The sequence below is a fragment of the Gavialis gangeticus genome, unplaced genomic scaffold, assembly GCF_001723915.1.
Source record: "Gavialis gangeticus isolate Ggan-Ray unplaced genomic scaffold, GavGan_comp1, whole genome shotgun sequence".
Taxonomy (NCBI): Eukaryota; Metazoa; Chordata; order Crocodylia; family Gavialidae; genus Gavialis; species Gavialis gangeticus.
This window is the reverse complement of record NW_017728964.1, coordinates 14,197,380-14,218,514: the sequence shown is the minus strand read 5'-3', so window position 1 is coordinate 14,218,514 and position 21,135 is coordinate 14,197,380. Positions and strand designations below refer to the sequence as shown.

The 21,135-nt window shown below is 58.3% G+C and overlaps 1 protein-coding gene and 3 long non-coding RNA genes across 5 annotated transcripts in view; 2 read left to right on the top strand and 2 right to left on the bottom strand.

Annotated features, from left to right (window-relative positions):
- Window positions 1-192, bottom strand: part of CSNK1D (casein kinase 1 delta) — a 79,890-nt gene extending 79,698 nt beyond the window's left edge. The window contains exon 1 of the mRNA XM_019503654.1: window positions 31-192. The gene's annotated coding sequence lies outside the window, so the exon portion shown is untranslated. The remainder of the gene's footprint in view (window positions 1-30) is intronic.
- A 181-nt stretch (window positions 193-373) lies between these two features.
- LOC109288189 lies at window positions 374-8,036 on the top strand. Its single transcript, XR_002095090.1, has 3 exons — window positions 374-384; window positions 5,318-5,320; window positions 7,933-8,036. It is a non-coding gene; the product is annotated as an uncharacterized LOC109288189 (long non-coding RNA).
- A 5,838-nt stretch (window positions 8,037-13,874) lies between these two features.
- LOC109288179 lies at window positions 13,875-20,676 on the top strand. 2 transcript variants are annotated; one of them, XR_002095083.1, is made up of 4 exons: window positions 13,875-14,159; window positions 18,996-19,583; window positions 19,677-19,761; window positions 20,583-20,672. It is a non-coding gene; the product is annotated as an uncharacterized LOC109288179 (long non-coding RNA). The 2 variants fall into 2 exon arrangements; XR_002095082.1 differs by lacking the exon at window positions 13,875-14,159 and having other exon boundaries at window positions 18,860-19,583; window positions 20,583-20,676.
- The window catches only part of LOC109288183, a 20,744-nt gene continuing 15,147 nt past the window's right edge, over window positions 15,539-21,135 (bottom strand). Inside the window, exon 3 of the long non-coding RNA XR_002095086.1 lies at window positions 15,539-15,844. This is a non-coding gene — a long non-coding RNA (uncharacterized LOC109288183). The remainder of the gene's footprint in view (window positions 15,845-21,135) is intronic.

Genomic DNA, 21,135 nt, shown 5'->3' with positions numbered 1-21,135 from the left:
GATAGCGGTTCCCGACGCGCAGCTCCATGTCGGCGGCGCGGCCCGCGGCTCAGAGCCTGGCGGCTCCCGGCACCATCGCGGCCCCGGGACCGCGCGCGGCACCAGGGAGGCGGCGGATGGACGCGGATTCCCCGGGGCCTGGCGCCTCCTCAGCGACCCCCGACCACAGCCGCCATGCTGTGTGACCTCACTTCCGTAGCAACGGGGCTGAGCCTCCGGCCGCTTCCGGCGCTCGGGTCCCGCCTTCCGCCCCGCCCCGCGTGGATCCAGGCACGGAGGCACGGCCGGGCTGGCTGTGCATCCCTGTTACTCCTCCGGAACTGGAACCCGACCCCAGCCCAGGCTCCGCATCCAGCGCGGAGCAGCGCGAGTCGGAGGGACTGAGTCCTCCCCCCATCTGCTGCTTGCTCCCCGCTCTCGGACCTCGTTCTCTGGTGGCGGCGGAACCCGGGCTGGGCCCAGCTTGGCCCCCTCAGGCCCTTCCAAAGCGCGGCCGGTTCTGGCTGTTTTCAGGTGCGACGTCCTTGGGGGGCCTCGCCTCCTGGCAGGGGCAGGGGGCAGGCCCTGTAGTGCGGGCAGCGGCAGGGGTCCCTCCAGACAGCCCCCGCCTGGCAGACGGCACGAGGGGCGGGGCAGGGTACAGGCAGCGAGCAGGGCAATGCCTGTGGGGAGTGGGCAGCAGTCAAGGGAGACCCAGGAGGTGAGCAGGGACGGGGCTTGAGGGAAGCCTGGGTGGGGGGGTCAGAGGGCAGGGGGTGCAGGACAGGATTATGGCTGCAGGTGCTGACCAACAGGAGGATGCTAGGAAGGCTCAGATCAAGGTGAGGAGTAGTAGGGTATGGGGTTGGTCTCAGGCTGGGAGTGGGGATGGTGGAGAGGGCCCCGCAGACCAGACTGGGGCTTCAGCATTCATGGCTGCCCTCACCCTGCCCCACCCCCACCTTCCCCAGGCAGTTGCACCCCACTGCAGGAAGCCTTGCCCCTCACTGACCTTTGGGGACCCTGAGTTTTGGGGGGCCCTGGATTCCTCACTCATCCTCTTAGCATGCTGTCAGAGCCCCTTCCCCATACTAGTCCAGTTCTTTGGGACCCTAAGGACAGCAGTGCCCACCCTCAGGAGGCCCTCACCCCACCCCCAAGACTCCTTACCCCGTGGGTCTGCCCCCCAAAAAACCTCCCTTGCCCCTACCCCTACCTTGAGGCCTTCTGCTGCCTCTGGGGGGCCATAGTGCCCTTGACTGCCTTTTTCACAGTCTCAGTGCAAGAGCCGTCCCATCCAGGGTCCCATCTGAGGTGGGAAAGGAGCCTAACTCTTCTCCCCACAGCCTCCGCCTAGCAGGACCAACCACCCACCCTATCCAGCCTCCAGCCCCACACCTCCACCAGTCAACTACTCCATTGCCTCCCCAGGGTCCCAGCCTGGCCCCAACCCCAGGGCTCCCCCTTTCTCCCTGGGGACGTACCTCTCAAGCCCTGCATGCTGCCTCTACACCTTTGCTACCAGTCCTCCTCTCAGGCCCCCCTTAACACTATTTATCCTCCCCTCTCCCCAGCTGTCTGCTCATGGGGTCCTCAGGACACAAGGGGGAGCAAGAAGGCCCACCTCCATCAAAGGCCCCTGCCCCAAAGTTCGTTCTGTGCGACACCAGCCTTTTAAAGGCAAATGCATCACCTTGGATCTTCCATTCCCTCTGAACAGGTAAGGTACTACCACCCAAGCCAGAAGGAGAGGCAAGAGACAGGTCTTTAATCCAACCTTTTATCCATTACACCTCAAAGCACGAGAATAAACACTTCTGTCTATGCCTGCCTAGTTACCTGCAACACCACAATACAGATTCTCACCTCTACCAGCTGGGGAGATGCAGGAGGGAGGAGGCTAACAGCAGGTTGTCCCCACTTTGCAAAGGTCTTTGTAAAGTTTCCCTCTGTTTACACCTAAAATTTATATGTGGGTTTTTAAAATCAGTATTCTGATAGCAATAGGTGTAATGCAAATGTGTTTCACTGAAACTTTGGGAATGTGAGTGAACTTGTTTTTCTGTGGACTGGGGAGATGCCAATGAGCTGGGGCCTGTGTCCCTGGGGAAAAATACAACTCTGGAAGAGAGAGAGGAGCACTGCTCATCTCTTGCCTTGCCTGCCTGGGAATGCTCTTTGCCCTGTTGTGTGTTTTGCTTTGCTGTTCAGACCTAGTTTAGTTTCCAGCAGGTTCACAAAACCAAACATCAGGTGCTGCTTTGAACTGCTGTTTCCCACCTGTCCAGAAAGCAGTTACTGGTTTTCAGTCTCGTCTATATTATTAAAGGCTGGAGAAACAGGTTCTTATTGCACTTTCTCAGGCTCTTCCCTGTGATGTAAATGGAGCCCTGGCCCCTTCTGCACGGGGTTGCTCCTTGCTCTTGGGCCCGCGGGGCTCACCTGGGTCTCAGCCACAGCGCCTGCCCCCCTGTTTCGCCCTGCCCATGTGATCTCGCGCATAGATACTTTCAGTGCTCGACCTTGTCATTGCTCTCCGTTCCCCGTGTGCATTTCGTGGCACAAATCCATAGTGCTGGCATTCGGTTGCCGCAGCCTGCTCCCAATGCACATGCACCCAGAGGTGACAACTCGATAGTTTTGGCGCTGGTCCTGTCATCGCTGCCTGTGTAACCATGGAAACTCATCCATGCCTCCTGCATTGGCAGCGTTCCCCTATTCTAATGACGCATGCACCAATCCATACTCTCAGTGCTTGATGTATTTTGTTTGGGATCACTACGAATGTGCATTTACTAGTAACATCACTCAATTCAGTGTTCCCTTCATGCAACCTCGTACCGCGCATGTGCAACTGCTTTGCCCATAGATGGGCAAACACGATATGCCACTTCTTCCTAAGTAGGCATGTGTATTCATGACCCCTCATCGATGTTTTCCTCACGCGACAGGGAGACTGCCCTGTACAGCATATGCGGACTGGGTCTCCCCCAGTGATGGCTTAATGCCACTGCCACTGTCCTGTGCAGCGGTGCTGTGCCTCCCGGTGGCTCCCGCTGGTGACCCGGAGTGAGAGGGGAGCAGGCGTCCCTGCCCCTTTCCCCGACTGTTGACCCCAGAAGAGGCTCTAGCCCTCATTCCCAGTGCGCATGTGCAGTGAGACTTGTGCCTTGATAGCTTTGGCACTCGTCCTCTAAGCAGTGCTTCTGTAACCATGGAACAAATCCATGACTCCAGGACGAATGCGCAAATCCATATCGGTGTTCGGCGCATTTTGACTGCGACCACTACGCATGCACACTGGCAAGCGCTAGTCAGCCGCTCGTTGCCGTGCGCATGCGTACTTGGTTTGCCCAGTAATAGGCAAATGCGATAGGCCCCCCTCTTCATTAGGGCATACGCGTGCTTATGGCCGCTCGTCGATGTTTTCATCGCGGGACTGGCAGTTGGATCTGTACAGCGCGTGTGCTCTGGGTGTGCACCCCCCCCCCGGTGATGGCTTAATGCCACCTCACTTTCCCCAACACTGGCGCCGTGGCCTTGGGTGGCTTCCCCTGCGGGCCCGGAGTGAGAGGGGAGGGGCCGTCCCTGCCCCCGCCACCAGTATTAGCCCCAGAAGGGGCTGTAGCGCTTATTCCCAGTGCGCATGAGTTCTGAGACCCGCGCCTTGATAGTTTTTGGTGCTCGTCCTGTTGTCACTCCCTCTGTAACCATGGAAATCCATCTATGGTGCCTGTTCTTTCAGCGTCCGCTGATTCCTTGGACACGTGCGCTGCGATCAATGTTTTGACAGCACCCAGTAAGCATGTGCAGGATCCAGAACCGTTGATAAATTTGGAGCCCAGCCGATCAACCCTTCAGCACCCCGCGCATGCCTACTCGATTTACCCATTGATGGGCAAATGCGATGCATCGCCTCTTCATAGTTTCTAGGGTTGGAAGGGACCTGAGCAGATCATCGAGTCCAATCCCCTGCCGTGGCAGGAAAGAGTACTGGGGTCAAATGACCCCAGCAAGGTGTACATCTAGCCTCCTCTTAAAACCCCCCAGGGTAGGAGCCAGCACCACTTCTCCTGGAAGTTGGTTCCAGATCCTAGCCGCCCTGACGATGAAGTAGCGCCTCCTGATATCTAGCCTAAATCTACTCACTGACAACTTGTGACCGTTATTCCTGGTCACTCCTGGTAGTGCTCGGGGGAACAGGGACTTCCCCAATGCCTGCTGGTCCCCTCTGAATAGTTTGTAACAGGCCACTAGATCCCACCACAGCCTTCTCTTGTGGAGGCTGAACAGGGTCAGGTCCCGTAGCCTGTCCTCGTCGGGCCTGCCCTGCTGCCCCCTGATCATGCGAGTGGCCCTCCTCTGGACCCTCTCCATGTTGTCCACATCCCTCTTGAATTGCAACGTCCAGAAGTGGAAGCAGTACTCCAACTGCGGCCTGACCAGTGCCGCATAGAGGGGAAGGATCACCTCCCTGGACCTGCTTGAGATGCATCTGTGGATGTGTGACAAGGTGCGGTTGGCCTTCCTGACTGCATCCCCACACTGATGGCCCATGTTCATCCTGGCATCAACGATGACTCCAAGATCCTTTTCTGCCTCTGCACTGACGAGAAGGGAGTTCCCCGGCCTGTAGGTATGGTGCTGGTTCTTCCTCCCCAGGTGCATCACCTTGCACTTGTCGGTGTTGAATCCCATCCTATTCTCGTCCGCCCACCCCTGTAACCTGTCTGTGTCTGATTGCAGCCTATTCCTCCCTTCTAGCATGCCCACGTCCCCCCACATCTTCGTGTCATCAGCAAATTTGAACAGGGTGCTTTTTACCCCCTCGTCCAAGTCACTGATGAAGATGTTGAACAGTGCAGGCCCGAGGGCCGAGCCCTGGGGCACCCCACTGCCCACATCCCTCCAGGTTGAAAATGACCCGTCCACCACCACTCTCTGGGTGCGGCCCTCCAGCCAGTTGACACCCACACAGTCAAATGGGTTGCCAAGACCACAGTCCTCCAGTTTCTTAATGAGAACGGGGTGAGAGACAATGTCGAAGGCCTTCCGAAAGTCCACTGCTACCCCTGCATCTAAGGATTTGGTGATCTGGTCATAGAACACCACCAAGTTGGTCTGACAAGTGTGCGTGTGTTGTCGTAGTCTGTCATAGATGCTTTCGGTGCTTTACTGAGAGCTTGTTCTGTACCATGCATACGCACTGGGTCTCATCCAGTTATGGCTTAATGCCACTGACACTTTCCCACATACTGGCTGTGGGCATCCTGCGTGGCTGCAGCAGTGGGGCGGGGGGGGTGTCCATCCCTGACTTTTTCCCCAGTACTGGCCCCAGAGGGTATTGTAGCGCTCATTGCCAGTGTGCATGCACAGTGGGACTCGTGCCTTCAGTGTTTCGGTGCTCGTCCTGTTGTCACTGCCTCTGTAACCATGGAAACCTATTAATGACTTGCTCCGGCAGGGTCCATTAATTCTCAAGATGCATGCGCCAATCTGGAATATCGGGGAGTGGTTTGGACTACACCGCTGCGCGTGTGCAAAGTTCAACATAATCGATAACTCCTGAATTCAGTTGGTCATGCCCCAACGATCCGCGCATGCATCCTCGCTATGCCCATTGATGGGCAAACATGATGCACCATCTCTTCCCAAGTGTGCATGCGTTTTTATGGTCTGTCATCGATGTTTTTGGCGCTTTACTGGGAGCACGCTCTGTACCACACATGCGCAGTGGGTATTCCGTTTCCCCACCCCCCAAACTGATGGCTTAACGTGGCGGCTGCTTTCACACACGCCAGTTCTGTACTTGGCGTGGCTGAGGCTCCAGGCCAGGAGAGAGGTTTGGGGGGCGATTTCATCCCTGCCTCGAATGTTGGGCCCGGAGAAGACTAGTGGTCATTCCCAGTGCGCATGCGCATTGAGACTCGTGCCTTGATAGTCTCGACGCTCGTCTTGTTGTCACTGCCTCTAACCATGGAAACCTATCCATGGCTCGTGCTCTGCCAGTGTCTGGTATTTCCCAGGAGGTATGCACCAATCCTTGATGTCGGCAGTCGATGTGTTACAGCTGAGACTACTGCGCATGCGGACTTGTCGGTACCATATATTCGGTGTTGAGCTGATCAGCCTCTCAGTGCCTCACACATGCAGACTTGCTTTGCCCATTGATGGGCAAATGTGATGCACCACCTCTTCCCAAGTACGCATGCGTGTTTGGCCGTTATCGATATTTTCGTTGCGTGATTGGGAGCCCTGCACTCTAGAGCTTATGCGCATCGCGTGTCCCTCCTGGATTCCCTGCCCGGGTTGCGCTGGGGCTCGTCGTCGCTTCCGGGCTGCCCAGCTCGGCGGTGGTGGCACAGTCGAGGAATCTCAGAGCGGTCTGGCCGTGGGCTGCAGGAAGAAGGTCCTAGCAGCTGAGAAGTCTGTGGGGCCGCTGCTCCATTGTGCCGAGCAGCAGCTTCTGCTTGGCCGCCGCTGCTCCGGATTTTTGCTCAGAGGGTCTGGGCGAGTCCGGGGCAAGCCTGGCCGGGGGCGGAAGGTTGGGCTGGTCTGGAGACGCTCCTGTCGCTGAGTCCGGAGCGGGGTGGATGGAGTCGGAGCGAGAGAGGCAGTCCAGCCGCGTAGCCGTGGGGGGTGCCACGGGTTGGACTGTGCCCGGGTCAGGTGGGACCGGGGGACCTGCCGTGGGCCGTCTGAACAACGGCCCTCCACGGGCCAGATCCAGCCTCTGAGCCCTACGTTGCCCACCCCGGTGTAATCTGATGCACATATATTACACCCAGGATATCTCTGGACAAGTACAAGAAAAGCCAAAGCAAGTTCTTCAAAAAAAACCTCCACCAGTTTATTGGGACCTTAGTAATTGAGCACCTTTGCCAAGAGCAGCTACATACAGCAAAGAGTACACAGACATACTCAGTACTGGGGGGCAAGGTGCCAGGGCCCCTCGCTGTACATCCTCCACCTTTGAGGTCGGTTCCAGAATCCCACACCTTTGCCTTTGTGCGGGGATTTTATAGAGTTCAGGCTGAAATTTATGTATTCCAGCCCACTTCTCTGAGATGAGAATCTCTTGGCCCATTGAATAGAGCAGGGAAACTGAGTCAAGGCCTGGAACTTTGTTCTTTCTTGAGGTTGCCTCATTGGCATTGAGTGTCATCACTGAACTATACATCTCAGCTCCCTTGAAACTTTTCTGACATGCTACTCATGGTGTTTCAGATTTAAAAAAGGCCTTTGACACACCCAATTCTTATAAATAAACTAAACAATGTCACACCCAATTCTTATAAATAAACTAAACAGTTGCAATGTAGATTATTACACAGTCTGGTGGGTAGAATATTGGCGTATGGGACACAGCCAGAGAGTGGTGTATGGGTTGGCTTCTACCTGGAGAAATGTAGGCAGCAGAGACCCCCAAGGCTCAGTCCTGGGCCCGGTACTATTCAATATCGTCATTAGTGACTTGGACAAGGGAGTAGAAGGCACCCTGTCCAAGTTTGCTGATGACACCAAACTATGGGGGGAGGTACACAAACTAGACGGCACAGAATAGGATGCAGGTTAACAAGGACAAGTGCCATGTGTTGCACCTGCGGAGGAGAATCATCAACACTCCTACAGCCTGGGAGGGACCATACTGAGTAGCACAACTGCGGAAAGGGATCTCGGAGTCCTAGTTGACTCCAAAATGAATACCAGTCACCAGTGTGATGAGGTAATAAGTAAAGCTAACCACACCCATACTTGCATTGCATCACGGACATGTCTAGGGCGGTGATACTTCCCCTCTATGCAGCACTGGTCAGGCCGCAGCTGGAGTACCGCGTGCAGTTTTGGGCACCGCACTTCAAGAGGGATATGGATGGCTGGAGAGAGTTCAGAAACGGGGCGCTCATCTGGTTAAAGGCCTACAGCAAAAACCCTCTGTGGACTGATTGGGAGACCTGAACCTCTTCAGCCCCTGCAAGAGGAGGCTGAGAGGTGATCCCGTGGCTGCCTACAAACGCATCAGGGGGCCAGCAGGAATAGGGGATATGATGTTTACCGTGGCAGCTGCTGGTGTAACTAGAAATAATGGCCACAAACTGGAAGAGAGCAAATTCAGATTGGACATCAGGAGAAAATTCTGTACAGTGATGGTTGCCAAAATATGGAATACGCTTCCAACGGAGGTGGTGCTGTCCTCTTCCTTGTGGGTATTTAAAAGGAGATTGGACAGACACCTGGCTGGAGTCATCTGACCCCAGCACTCATTCCTGCCCAGGGCAGGGGGTTGGACTCGATGATCTAATAGGTCCCTTCCGAGCCTAACATCTGCGAAACCTTTTATTTGTTTGCACCTTAGAACATGAGAACAAATATTTATTCCAAAGTCTACCTGGCTGCCTATGACCATAAAACATAGGTTCTCACCTGTATTGGCTGGGGAGACCCAGGAGGTGGGAGGAGAGTAGCACACAGATTAACAGCAGGTCCTCTTGATTTTGCTGAGTTCTCTGCATTTCTCTTCAGCCTATGGTATTATTTATAAATATACATTTAGTTACATCAGTTACTACCACTAGTACTTCAAGATAAAGCTATGATATAGCATATGTGGATTATTCATTGTATAGACTTTTCTTAGCTCCTTTTAGGCTTCATAATTTGTTTAATTATTTGATGGTTTCCTTTACTTGCTGACCGAATTAGTTGTCACATCTGGAAAGGTTCATGCTGCTGTCATTCAGAACAAGTCTTTGGGCCTTCTGCTTAGCAGCCTTTCTGTAACTTAGCCTAGGCACCTTGAAAATGGCCGAGGCTGGCAGCAGGGTCATTTAACCCTCATCTGTGTTGCGGTTAACAGCACAAGTGTTTTACCTCATGTGAAGGGCCCTCACCAGCTATCATGTCTGCAACAGGTCACTGTGCGGACTGCTCAGAAATGGGCATTTGGGGCCCATTGCACCAGTCTCTTGGAAAGATCCGAGCCAGCCCTGGCAGCGGGTGAGTGTGTGTTCCTGCCTTTGACACGCTGAGGGGACACCGTGTTCCAGGAGGTGCCTCGACTTCTGACTGGATGCACATTGTTCACTTGCACATGTCCAAAGGTACCAGCTCCAGTGGCTGCAGCTCTCACCTCCAACTACTAAAGCACCTTCCCAAAGCATGGGCTAGGCTGATACCAGGGCCCAGACCCACAGACTTGCTGTTGTACCTCCCTGTGCCCAGACTGGTGTTGAGCATGTGGACTGCAGCAAGCTTCAACATGTATTAGCCTTTTATCTTTCTGTGGCCAACACCACAGGGCCTGTGACACTAATGTCTCTGTCAGCCTCTCTCCCCCTTCCCCTGAAGGCCTCCCATGAAACCCATTGTCCCATCACAGTCTGCAGCGTGGCTCAACCAGTATGTCCCACCTACACCTGGAGAGTTGCGAGGTGGGTGGGGAAGAGACTTCCTTGCTCCCACTCTTTCCTTCTCTCAGCTTGAAGCTGTTTCTCTGTCCCAGTGCCCCTTTTCTCCTCCCGCCTGGGTAGCCACCCTCTGTCTTGTAGATACTGGGAGGTGGTCAAAGGGGGTGCACATGAACTTCCCAAGAAGGACCATTTGCTTCTGGCCTGATGCTGAAACGTCTTTCGAGAGCACCTTGCAATACACCAATTTTTCATTTTTTAAAGAGAAAAAGGTATGAAAAACCTGATGTTCAGGGAGCACAGCAAGACTTGAGTTCAATTCCAGGGGAGAGTTTGGGATTTTTGGTGTAGCAGTATGATATTGAGAATGGGGTTGAAGTGATGGTGTTATTCATTGTGTACTCACTTTGAAAAACTTGAACCTGTGCAGAGATGTATCCAGTAGGGGTGTGTATGTATGCTGCTATGCAAATAATGTGTGTGTGTGTATAATACACACCATAATTAACACAGTGATCCTAATACTAGCTCTATGTTTATCTCTATGCATGGGGATAGTGATATAGATATTAATATATCCTCTCTGCGTATGCCCATATACTAGTGGCTGTAGTTCATGCATGTACATGATAGGTACTGTGACCATCCAGGCGTGCTATGATTAAACCCGGCTCAGTGCTGCCCTCCTGCGGCTCGGTCCGAGCACTGCAGCCACGAGGAGCGGCGCAGCGGAGGGTAGACGAACCCGCTGTTCGGTGCTGCCCTCCTGTGGTCCCGTCGGGGCATTGACCTCGCACGTGAAGGCGGAGGAAAAGCCGGGCTCAGAGCCACCCTCCTGTGGCCGCGCCGGGCATTGCCGCCTGCAGACCCGGGCGGGCACCCAAGCCGGCTCCGCGCTGCCGCCTGGGCCTGGAGCGGGGCTTAGTGCCCGGAGATACCGACCCGCAGCAAAGCCGGCTTCGTGCCGTCCTCACTGCACTTCACCCTGCGCGAAGCAGCCGGTTTTTCAAAGCAGAGAAAAGAAAACCCTGCCCTGTGCTACTGCCCTACGACTCAAGCCGGGCTTTGCAGCCGGGAGATGAGGGCAGAGAGAGGGACAGCGGCTCCGGGCCCCGCGCCTGCAGCTCGGGCAGGCGGGAGATCAAGGCAGGGAGACAAAAGCAAAGACCTCGCTCGCTCGGGAGTCACTCGGACAGTGCCCGCGGCCGGGGCCAGGCGGGGTCGTGTTGCCCGTGGCGGACACACGATTCACGGACATTGATTCAAGGCCGGGCACAGCTCCAGGGCCGGGATGGAAGGCTCGTGTTCCCATTGGGCGCCATGAGCCGTGAGGCGATTGGGTGTTGTGGCCGCTTGGGCGGGGTCACAGCCACTCCGCCCATCTTCGCTCTGATTGGCCTGTGCCGGATGAGGCGGGACCAAAAGCTCGGCTTCCTTCTTCACATTGTGATTGGCTGCCGAGAATGGTGGGTGTGTGTAGGCTTCTGTGTGCCCATTGGTCCGACTCTGAGGCTCGGCGGCCCAGCTCTGCGGTTCGTCGGCCCGCGCGGCGCGGAGCCCACGTCCCGCTGCTGGGCAGACCGGCGGGCGGTGCCGGAGAGCTGCGACAGCTGCTCTGGCGACCACGGCGGGTCGTGCGGGAGACTGCGTCCCCAGGGCGCGGGGCCTGTGGAGCTCTCTTCTGAGGTGGGTGTTGCAGTGTAAAGCTCTGGTCTGTCCCACGGCCCCTTTTCTCTTCTCCGCCTGCCGCCTGGGGAGCCACCCTGTCTCCTCGACGTGATGGGAGGTGATCTACGGGGGTTCACGTGGGTCCCAAGAAGCACCGTTTGCTTGTCTGGTGACGCTGAAACCTCTGTAGAGAGCACCTTGCAAAGCACCAACTTTCCCTTTTTTAAAGAGAGAAAAACAAGAAAAGAAAAGAAAACCAGTTCTTCGTTCAGGAAACACCGCTGGACATCAATTCTACGGGAGAGTTTAGGACCTTTGGCGTAAAATAGTATAAAACAGAACAGAGAGCCGAAGTGAGGGTGTTATTCATTGCGTACTTACTTCGGAAAACTTAAATTGTACAACGATGTATCCAGTAAGGCTGTGTGTGTATACCGACATGCAGATAGCGTGCGCGTGTGGGTAATACACACCATAATTAACACAGTCCCGGGCTGTGCCGGAGAGCTGCGGCGGGATGTTCTGGCGACCTGGGCGGGTCGTGCGGGACACTGCGGTCCCAGGGCGCGGGGCCTGTCGGGCTCGCCTCTGAGGTGGGTGTTGAGCTTGAAGCTGTTTTCTCTCCTTCTCCCTCCTGGGAAGCCTCCCTGTCTCCTCCATGTGCCGGCAGGGTTTTGTTTTCTCTGCCCTTAAAGCCCGTCTGCTCCGCTCAGGGTGAACCGCAGGGAGGGCGGCAGAGAGCCGGCTGCGGTGCCCGCCCGGGTCTTCCCGCCGCAATGCCCAGCGCGGCCACAGGAGGGCGGCTCTGAGTTCGGCTTTGTCTCTTCCTCAGTGTGAAGGCAAACCCGGCTCAGTGCTGCCCTGCTGTGGGGGGCTCCGAGCACTGCAGCCACGAGGAGCGGCGCTGCGGAGGGGAGGCGACTCCGCTGCTCGGTGCTGCCCTCCTGTGGTCCCGTCCGGGCATTGACGCAGCGGGGGAAGGCGGAGACTAATCCGAGCTGAGAGCCGCCCTCCTGTGGCGGCGCCGGGCATTGCGGCGGGGAGACCCCCTCTTTTTGAGTAGCTGCCATGTTATTTCAGCCGCTTGGTAGCTTTCATGCAGGGTAACTGCCCTCCTTCTTGGGCGCAGGCCATGTATTCCTTACTCGAGTCTCTGGTGATGAGTGCCCTGCCCTTGGCCAGCCGTTCTTCTGCGTCCCCGCTCCTGGCCTGCAGCCTGTAAGCAGGGTCCCGGTCCCCTTGATTCTTTTGTATCCCGACGTGCAGATGGCGTGCGTGTGTGTGCGCAATACACACCATCATTAACACAGTGATCTCTCTTTCTCTATCCATGGCGACACTGATACAGCTGTTCAACTCTCATCGTTGCATATCACCGCATACTAGTGTCTGTAGTTAGTACATAATAGGTATCGTGCATCCGTGGTCCGGCTCAGTGCTGCCCTCCCGTGGTACGCTCCGAGCACTGCAGCCCCCCGGAGGGGAGACTAGCCCGCTGCTCAGTGCCGCCCTCCTGTGGCTCGCGCTCCGCCTTGCAGCCAGGAGAGAAGGGCGGAGAAGAAGGGAAAGGGTCGGGGCCGCCGGCGCGTTTCTAACGGGGCTTCGCGGCCTGGGGATCCTGGCACATAACAAAACGGGCCCAGTACCGCGGTCCGGAGCTTCGCACTGGGCACGGCAGCCAGGAAATTCAGCCAGAGAGATAAAAACAGGCCCGGTGCTGCCGTCCCGTGCTGCACTGCGGGCTTTGCAGCCGGACGACAAGGGCCGAGAGAGAGCAGCAGGTCATTGCCGGCGGCCTGTGGGTCTTGCAGCATATTGCAGCCAGGCGAGAGAGGCGCAGAGGAGGAAACAAGGCCTCGCTTGCCCGCTCGCTCGGGACGTGACTGGAGCAGTGACCACGGCTGGGGTGGACACACGATTCACGGACCTTCCTTCCGGAGCGGGATCGGAGGCCCGCGTTTTCATTGGCCACCTTGAGGCATGAGGCGATTGGGTTGAGTAGCCTTATGGGCGGGGTCAGGGCGGCTCCGCCCTTGTTCACTTTGATTAGCTTTGGTACGAGGAGGCGGGCCCAAAAGAACCCCCCCCCATCGCATTCTGATTGGCTGCCAGGGAACGGTGGGCTCTGTGCACGTTTGTGTGTTCCGATTGGTCCGACTCCGATCCTTAGGGCCCCGCTCAGCTGGTTGTGTCTCCGCTGCCGGGTCCGGTGTGCCCGGAGGCCACGTCCCGCTGCTGCCCCGCACACCCGGGCATCCCGGAGAGCTGCGCCGGGATGTTCTGACGACCTGGGCGTGTCGTGCAGGACACTGCCTTCCCAGGGCGCGGGACCTGTCAGGCTCGCCTCTGAGATGGGTGTTGAGCTTGAAGCTGTTTATCTGTCCCGGTGCCCCTTTTCTCTCTTCCCTCCTGGGAAGCCTCCCTGTCTCCTCCATGTGCCGGCAGAGTTTTGTTTTCTCTGCCTTTAAAGCCCGGCTCCGCGCAGGGTGAAGCGCGGGGAGGGCGGGACGAAGCCGGCTTTGTTCCGGCCCGGTATCTCCGGGCTCCCGGCCCCGCTCCAGGCCCATGCGCCCAGCGCGGAGCCGGCTGCGGTGCCCGCCCGGGTCTCCCCGGCGCGGCCACAGGAGGGCGGCTCTGAGTCCGGCTTTGTGTCTCCCTCAGTGTTAAGACAAACCTGGCTCAGTGCTGCCCTCCCGTGGTGGTCTCCGAGCATTGCAGCCGCGAGGAGCCGCGCCGAGGAGGGGAGGCCGGTCCGCTGCTCGGTGCTGCCCTCCTGTGGTCCCGTCCGGGCATTGACGCAGCGGGGGAAGGCGGAGACTAATCCGAGCTGAGAGCCGCCCTCCTGTGGCGGCGCCGGGCATTGCGGCGGAGAGACCCCCTCTTTTTGAGTGGCTGACATGTTCTTTCGGCCCCTTGGTCCCTCGCATGCGGGGTTAGTGCCCTCCTTCTCGGGGGCAGGCTAGGCATTCCCTGCCCCAGTCCCTGGAGACGAGTTCCCTGGCACTTGAGCAGCCTTCTTCTGCGCCCTCGCCCCCGGCCTGCAGGCTGTAACCAGGGTCCAGGTCCCCTTGATTGTCCAGGTCCGGTCTCGTTGCACTTGGTGAGGTTGGCCAGAGGGGACGCAAGACCTAGGCACAGGGTACCTGGGTACTCTCTCTCTCTCTCCCTCTTTTCCCGTCGCTTTTGCCTCCTTTTCCTCCCAAAACTGTGGGGAAAATGTGGTGCACCGCACCATGTGTGGCGCTTTCAATTCCCCAGGAATAATTGGGTTCAGCCAATAATTTGGTTCGCTGAGATGGGCTCCGCTCCGGGCATAGGCCTGCGCAGGCCGGTAGGAGCGCGGGGAGCAGCCGGGCGGGTGGGGGAGAGTCCCGTGCTGGAGCGAAGAGAGCTTGCAGAGCGCAAACACAAGCGCTTCACTAAACACAAGCTCGAACCATAAAGGAATCCCCAGAAGCCATCGCTTCTCCGCTGGAAAATAGTGCGATGCTGTGGTAACTGTGTGGGACGCTGGTGAGTGTTTTGGGAGGACACCTGTGGTGATTTTTTTGTGGTAATTTGGAAACTTGTGGCGGGGTGCGGGGGTGGGGAATGATACTTCTGTGGGAAACTTGATTATTGATTTCTTCCCCCAACTTCTCATGCAGGCGTCTGTGGCGATCTGGTGATCCTTCTGTGGGAAACGGCGCGGCGCGAGGCGAAGCGTGTGGTGAGGCGGTGCCTTCTTGTCCCCTGCGAGGCTGTGCGCTGCTTCCATGGGGATTCGGGAATGCTTTCGTGGTGCCGTGTGGCAGGCTGGTGACGTGTGTGGGGATTCAGTCATGTCGCGTGGAAACGTGGTGGTGTTTTTGTGGGGAAAGTGGCGTTTCTCTCCCCGCCAATCGGGAGACGGCAGAAGGAAGGCTTGCCCGCCCTGACCTAGGGGCGAGGTGCTAAAGTGGCTCTGAGGGGGACTGACCCCCTCGAGCTTTCCTATTGGTCCCCCCTCGGGGGCGGGGCCTCCAGCAGGGATAAAAGGCCGCGTGCAGAGTGCACGAGCGGCATCGGCGACGGCGGAGGGCAGAAAAGAGCTGGTGGAGGTGGCCAGCGGGAGGGAGCGGTAACCCCGGAAGCGCCCTGAAGAGGCCGCGTCCGGACCAGGTGAGGCGGAGCTTTCTGCAGCCTCTGTGCCGGGGGGGGGCAGTACTTGGGTTGCTGTTGGGGACCTACGGCCCCTTTGCAGGCCCAGGGGTGTGTCAGGCTGTGGGGAGTGATATCCAGAGCCATGTGAGTGCTGCGTGGCTCGTAGTCCCTGTCAAGCACCGGTGACCATAGCCATTTCCGGTGCGCCCTTAAGGTGTCATTGGGGGGGCAGCGGGCAGGATCGGTTTGTCTCTGCCTGCGGTTCCATCTTAGGGCATCATTCGGGTGAACAGCGGGGAGGGCCGGAGGGACCCTGCAGTTCTCCCTTAAGGTGTCATTCGGGTCGGCGGCAGGTCAGGTCCGAACCTCTGGAGTTTCTTCCTTAAGACGCCTTTAGGGCGGGGCAGCGGGCACAGTGCGGAGGGCTCTGCCCGCGGCCCCTCTTTAAGGCGTCATTTGGGGCTGCAGCAGGCAAGGGCCGGGAGGTCTCCATTGTCTGCTCTCGGGGTCATCTTCTCGAGCTGTGGTGTGGGGCTGCCCTGCTCGCAAAAGGGTCAAGCACTGACAGTCTGTCATACCCCCAAGCCCGAGCTACGATGTGGTGCTGCTTAGCTCTACGGGCGGTCAAGCGCTGATGGACACTTGAGGGGGCTTGTGCCCTCTCAAGGCTGTCGGGGAGCAGGGCCCATTGGTTGCTGCCAAAAGAGAGAAGACGAGAGAAAAGCAGGCGTGAGCTGTCTGCTCTTTAACGGACAAACAAAAGTGATCTGCCAGCCACTTCCTTGGTGCCTGGTGCCTTTCACCTGTAAGTTCATCCCTCCCTGCTGCGCTGTTTCTCTCTCTCCGCTCCTGTCAGTTCATGTCCACGTTTCCCTGCCCGCTGCGCCGCTTTCATCTCGGCGGCGGTTCCCTTGTCCCCGCCGCGTGCCGAGTGCGTGCGAGCTGCTCGCCCAGGACGCCGACGCTCTTGCTGCAAAGGGCCAAGTGGGTGGCGGCGCTGGAGTCGGGTCTCCGGGAGGCGAGTGTGGGAGCCAGAGGCTGCAGCCCTGAGTCCTGCGAAGCAGAAAAGCTGGGATTTTTTTTGGTGAGAAGGGCGATTTGGTGTGCTCCTGGGGGAGCTCGGTGTGGAAATGTGTGTGCAGATAGGGCGTTGGTTGTGGGAAGCGGCCTGGTGTTTTGGAAGTGGTGGGCGGAAGAGGGGTGGGTGATTCTGGGAGGTGAGGCAGGAAGCGTTGGAGAAAGGAGTGTGGAAATGTGCGGAGAGCGGGGTGGGAAAGCGGTGAGGTGTTCACTTGGGAAAGGCGGGGGCAGGATGGTGGTGTTGTTGGGCAGGAAGCGGGCGATCTTGCAGCGGGGCTGAGCGGAGCGGAGAAGCGCGGGGCGAAGGAGAAGGACGCGCTGCCTGGCTGGGCTCATGGCCGCCGGCGCTGGGCAGATGGGCGGTGGCGCCTGCAGACAGTGCTGCACCGCAGGGCGGGCTCCCGCCGGAGCGGGGCTGGGGCTGGGGCCGGAGGGGCCGGGCGTGGCCACAGTGGGGAGCGAGGCCGGGGCTGGGTGTGGGCTCCGGAGTGGGGCTGCAGCTCCCCAGCCAGGCGTGCACAGGCGGAGCCGGTCTGGCCTCAACGGCGGTTGCAGTGGGGCCTGCCCTGGCCGGGGCCTCCGCAACCTGCCGCCCGAGGGCCCACGAGGGCGAGCAGGCAGCGCGCAGGGGGACGGGGAGGGTACTGTGGCCCTGGGGTGCGGGCAAGGAGGCCGGGGCTGATGGGGCTGGGCGGGCAGGCGGCCGCTCTCGGGCGAGGACAGGGGCCGGGCAGAGCCGGCGGGGTTCAGCACCGAGTGAGCCGAGGCAAGGGCGCTGCAGGGAGCGGGGCAGGGAGCGAGGGTGGCTGCCAGAGGCCGCTCGCCCCAGCTTGCGCTCGTGTCAGCGAAGAGCGCTGCAGCCAGAGCTGCCTTCGCCTCCCCCGGTGTTCCTCAGCCTCGGGGGCTTGGGATGGTGGGATTTCCTGGGCCCCTGCTCTGGGAGCAAGGGCCAGCTTCCTTGCCTTTAGAGGCCATTTGGTAAAGTTGACCAGGGGTATTGCCCGCGGGGAACGGGGAAAGTTGCAGGTTTCCGCAGGATGCTGGGGGCAGTAGACGTTCAAGCTGCAGAATGTCTCCTCTGGCTCTGTTCACCTACAGCCGCTCTCGCTCTCTTCTTGCAGGCCTCGAAGGAACGGGAAGGAGAAGCGGATGGGCAAGCAGCGGGGGAGAGGCGAGGTAGGAGAAAAGCCAGTCAGAGAAACGGGGTGAGAAGGAAAGGGACTCTGGACAGAGTGACCTCCCTGCCTTGGGTCCCCATCATGTCTTAGTAACATTTTGGCTTGGCTATGTGAGCCTTTGGGCTGCGTGAGCCTGTCACTCAGAAATGGGGCTCTGCCCTTGAAGCTCTTGCACTTCTGCAGCAGTCGGGTGCAAGGTGGACAGCCCTGTAAGCAAGGCGCGTGTCACCATTCCCTCGTTTGTAAAGGGCCGTGGATCTGGTTGGTGGGCTTGTGCAGCGCAGCCACCCTGTAATTGGGGTCCAGGCTGGCTGCCAAACATGACTGCCAATGGCGCGACCTCCTGTAAGCGGGGAACGTGCCGCCTCCTAACACGTGAGGACAGGGGATACCAACGTGTGTAGCGCTGGACATCCTGTAATTGGGAGTCTGAGTCCACTGCTATTGCCAGCCGGTCGGAGAGGTGCCCCTGTCAGCAGGGTGGGCGCAGCCTCCTGGCGCTGGCCGGAGAGAGACGGAGCGGCCTGCTGCGTTGCACAGCAGCACGGCCTAGCAGACAGGAGCCAACTCTCGCTGGTGACAGCAAACTCTTTAGAGCCCGGAGCCTGATGACCCTCCCATGGCTGGGTTGGAGCCTGTGGCCTTCTCTGCGATCCCTGTGTCCAGGCATCTGTCCCTCGTCCTGCATCAGTGCCTGGTACACCACGTCCGGACCCCGGGGCCGCCCCGTACTGAGGGTGCGAGTCCCGTGCATCCTGTAGGAGAGCTAGGCTGTGCAGAGCTGCGGACCCCCCTGTAAGCAGGGTGCAGGTCTAAATGTGCCTCTGGGGACAGCTCTGTCCTTTGTCTGGCTGTGGGCCCCCCCTGTAAGCAGGGCTGTGGGCCTTTCCCTTTTGCCCCTTGTGGGCAGCCTGGCTAGCCAGACGGGCCGTGCCCTGTAAGGAGGGTGCTGGTCTTATTGTGCTTGCCCCCTGGGAGCGGAGGAGGATTTTGCAGCGTAAGGCTCGAGGACAAGTGGTTTGCGGCGTGGAGCTCCTTTCTGGCCTGGGAACACTTTTTCCCCTGGCTGAGTGTGGCAAGCAAGGGAGAGGAGCGCCTGGGAACAAAAGCGTTTGTTATTTTCTTTTTGTTGTTAAAATCGCTGCAGCGTATTTTATTTTCTTCCCAGTGCTGGAAAAGGGGCAAGATGCGGCCTCATAGCCTTCTCCTCCCACCTCCATACCTAGGGGGATAAGCAGCGGTATAGATTTCCAGGCCTTTTGGCCTCGGGGAGCGTTAGGGCCCCAACCTCTAATACTTTTGGCCTTGCGACCTCCCTGTATCTCAGGGGCCAGGTCTTAGGCTGTCTTGTTTTGGGGGTCTTTGGGCCACTTGGTCACTCGCATACAGGGTTACTGCCCTCCTCCTCGGGGGCAGGCCAGGTATTCTCTGCCTGAGTCCCTGGAGCTGAGTGCCCTGGCGCTTGGCCCACTGTTCTCCTGCGCCCCCGCCCCTGGCCTGCAGCCTGTCAGCAGGGTCCAGGTCCCCTTGATTCGGGTCGGGTTTCGTTCCACTTGGTGAGGTTGGCCAGAGACGATAGCCACAAATTACAGGGAAGGTGGCAGGCTGCTGGAGGATGTAGAGTGTGTTGGGACCCCGAGGCTTAGCGACCTTCCTGTAACTCAGGTCCAGGTCTCTGCTTCTCTGTTTGGCTGCTCCTGGCGCTATGAGATGGCCTCCCCCCGCACCCTGTAAACAGGGCTGCACCCCCACCCCCTCTGCCCTTGGGGGAGGAGGCCTCCTTTAGCCCTTGGGGCTCTGTGGCTTCCGTGGTGGGAGGCTGAAGTCGTGGCCCATATGTCCCCAGACATGGGGCAGCTTGGACCTCTGATTGAGACTGCCTGGGGCACTCGTCAGCTGGCATTCAGGTCTTTGCAGTTTTTCTCCGGGCTTCATGCCCCAGCCGCCAGCTGCGTGTGGGGAGCACTGCCCTGTAAGCAGGGTTTTCAGTGTTTGTAGTCACTGCTCGTGGTGCTGCCCTAGCAGCTCTGTCCAGAGTTCTGGCCTGTCACCCTCTGCTTCTGGCCGGCCCGGATGTCGGGAGCCGAGCCCGCAGCCGCCTGCCCTCCCCCATCTCCGCGGATAGAGGACGGCTTGGCAGCAGATTCAGGTACGGGGTAAAGAGGGAGAGAAGTTGTGGCCCATAGACTTGACTTCCGATATATGGCGAGTGAAGTGCAGCGTCTGCCTCTGCTTATTATAGGCCTCGGTAGCAGAAGCAGGAAAGATGACACAGGAGCAGGAGTCAGCTGACAAGGGGGGAAGAAAACCATGCCAGCCCAGGAAAGGTCAGGGGGTTTTGATGCGGGGCCTTTTTTTGGGTTGGTTCCCTTGCCGAGCCGTAGACCTTGGGATCAGGGGGCCTTACAAGGCTGGATCGCTGGCACTTTCTTACCAGCAGGAGTTGTGTCTTAGCTCCTGATGGTGTCGTACGCTGATGACTGTGAGGTGGAGTAGTGAGGATCCTGTAAGCTAGAGGTATCTCGTGTCCACCGTCTTTTTAAAGGCGGCGAGCTCTTTAGGACACGGGGCGTTGTGAGCTTGCTGTCGCTCGGGTTTGAGTGTGTGGCAGCTGCAAGGAGCCAGTCGTTCCTTCCCCCGCTCACGGCTATCTGGGGTTTCATTACATCCTCCACTCGAGTGCGGGTGTTTGGAACCTTTTTTTGGTCCTTTGAGAGGTTTGACTTCCCTGTCAGGACAGCTGTAGTTTCTGCCTGCTGGCCTCCAGGTGTGGGGCTGTTTTCTTGAACCACAGCCCCTGAGCAACGCTTTTTCGCTTGGCCTTGTGTCACGGGAGCCAGTGGTTGGCGGGGAGCACCGTGCTGTCAGTAGCAGTCCAGGTGCCTTCTGGCGCCATATCATGTGCCATGGTATGAGTTGGGTCTGTAGGCTCGTGGCCCGTGGCTTTCCACGTCCAACTGACCCAGTGCTGGGAAGCTGAAGGAGGCAATTCCTGCTCACCCCTCTGTCGAACAGAAGACGGAGGAACAGGCCTTCCAGGGACATTGCGACTTGCTGTCTCGGTGTCTGGCTCTGTACCTTACACCCAGACTGTCTCTCCATGTTTTGTTGTGTGGGTGGGTTCTTACTTTCTTTTTCCTTCTTGCAGCTGCAGCAGGACAAACAGCGGGCAAGCCGTGACAGGTGAAAAGGCAGCCAACTGGGATGTGAAGGAAAGGGACTCTGGACAGAGCGACCTCCCTGCCTTTAAGTCTCGATCATGTCTTGGCCAAATTTGGGCTGGGTGAGCCTTTGGGCGAGCTCCCTGTAACTTGGAAACGGGTCTCTGCCGTTGATGCTGATGCGCTTCTGAAGCAGGTGGGTGGAAGGTGGACAACCCTGTAAGCGAGGTGTGTGCCACTGCCACCGCATTTGTAAAGGCCACGGATCTGGTCGGTGGTCTTGTGCAGCGCAGCCGCCCTGCTACCGGGGTCCAGGCCAGCTGCCAGACTGGTGCACGCTGCCTCTTCCTGAGCCAGAATGACAGGCGATTTGAGTGTCTGTAGTGCTGGACGTCCCGTAATTAGGAGTCCCAGTCCACTGCTATTGCCAGCCAGTCGGAGACGTGTACCTGTCAGCAGGGTGGGCGCAGCCTCCTGCCACTGGCCAGAGAGAGGCTGAGCGGTGTAGAAGTAATTAGCTTACTTGACTAGAAAAACAGA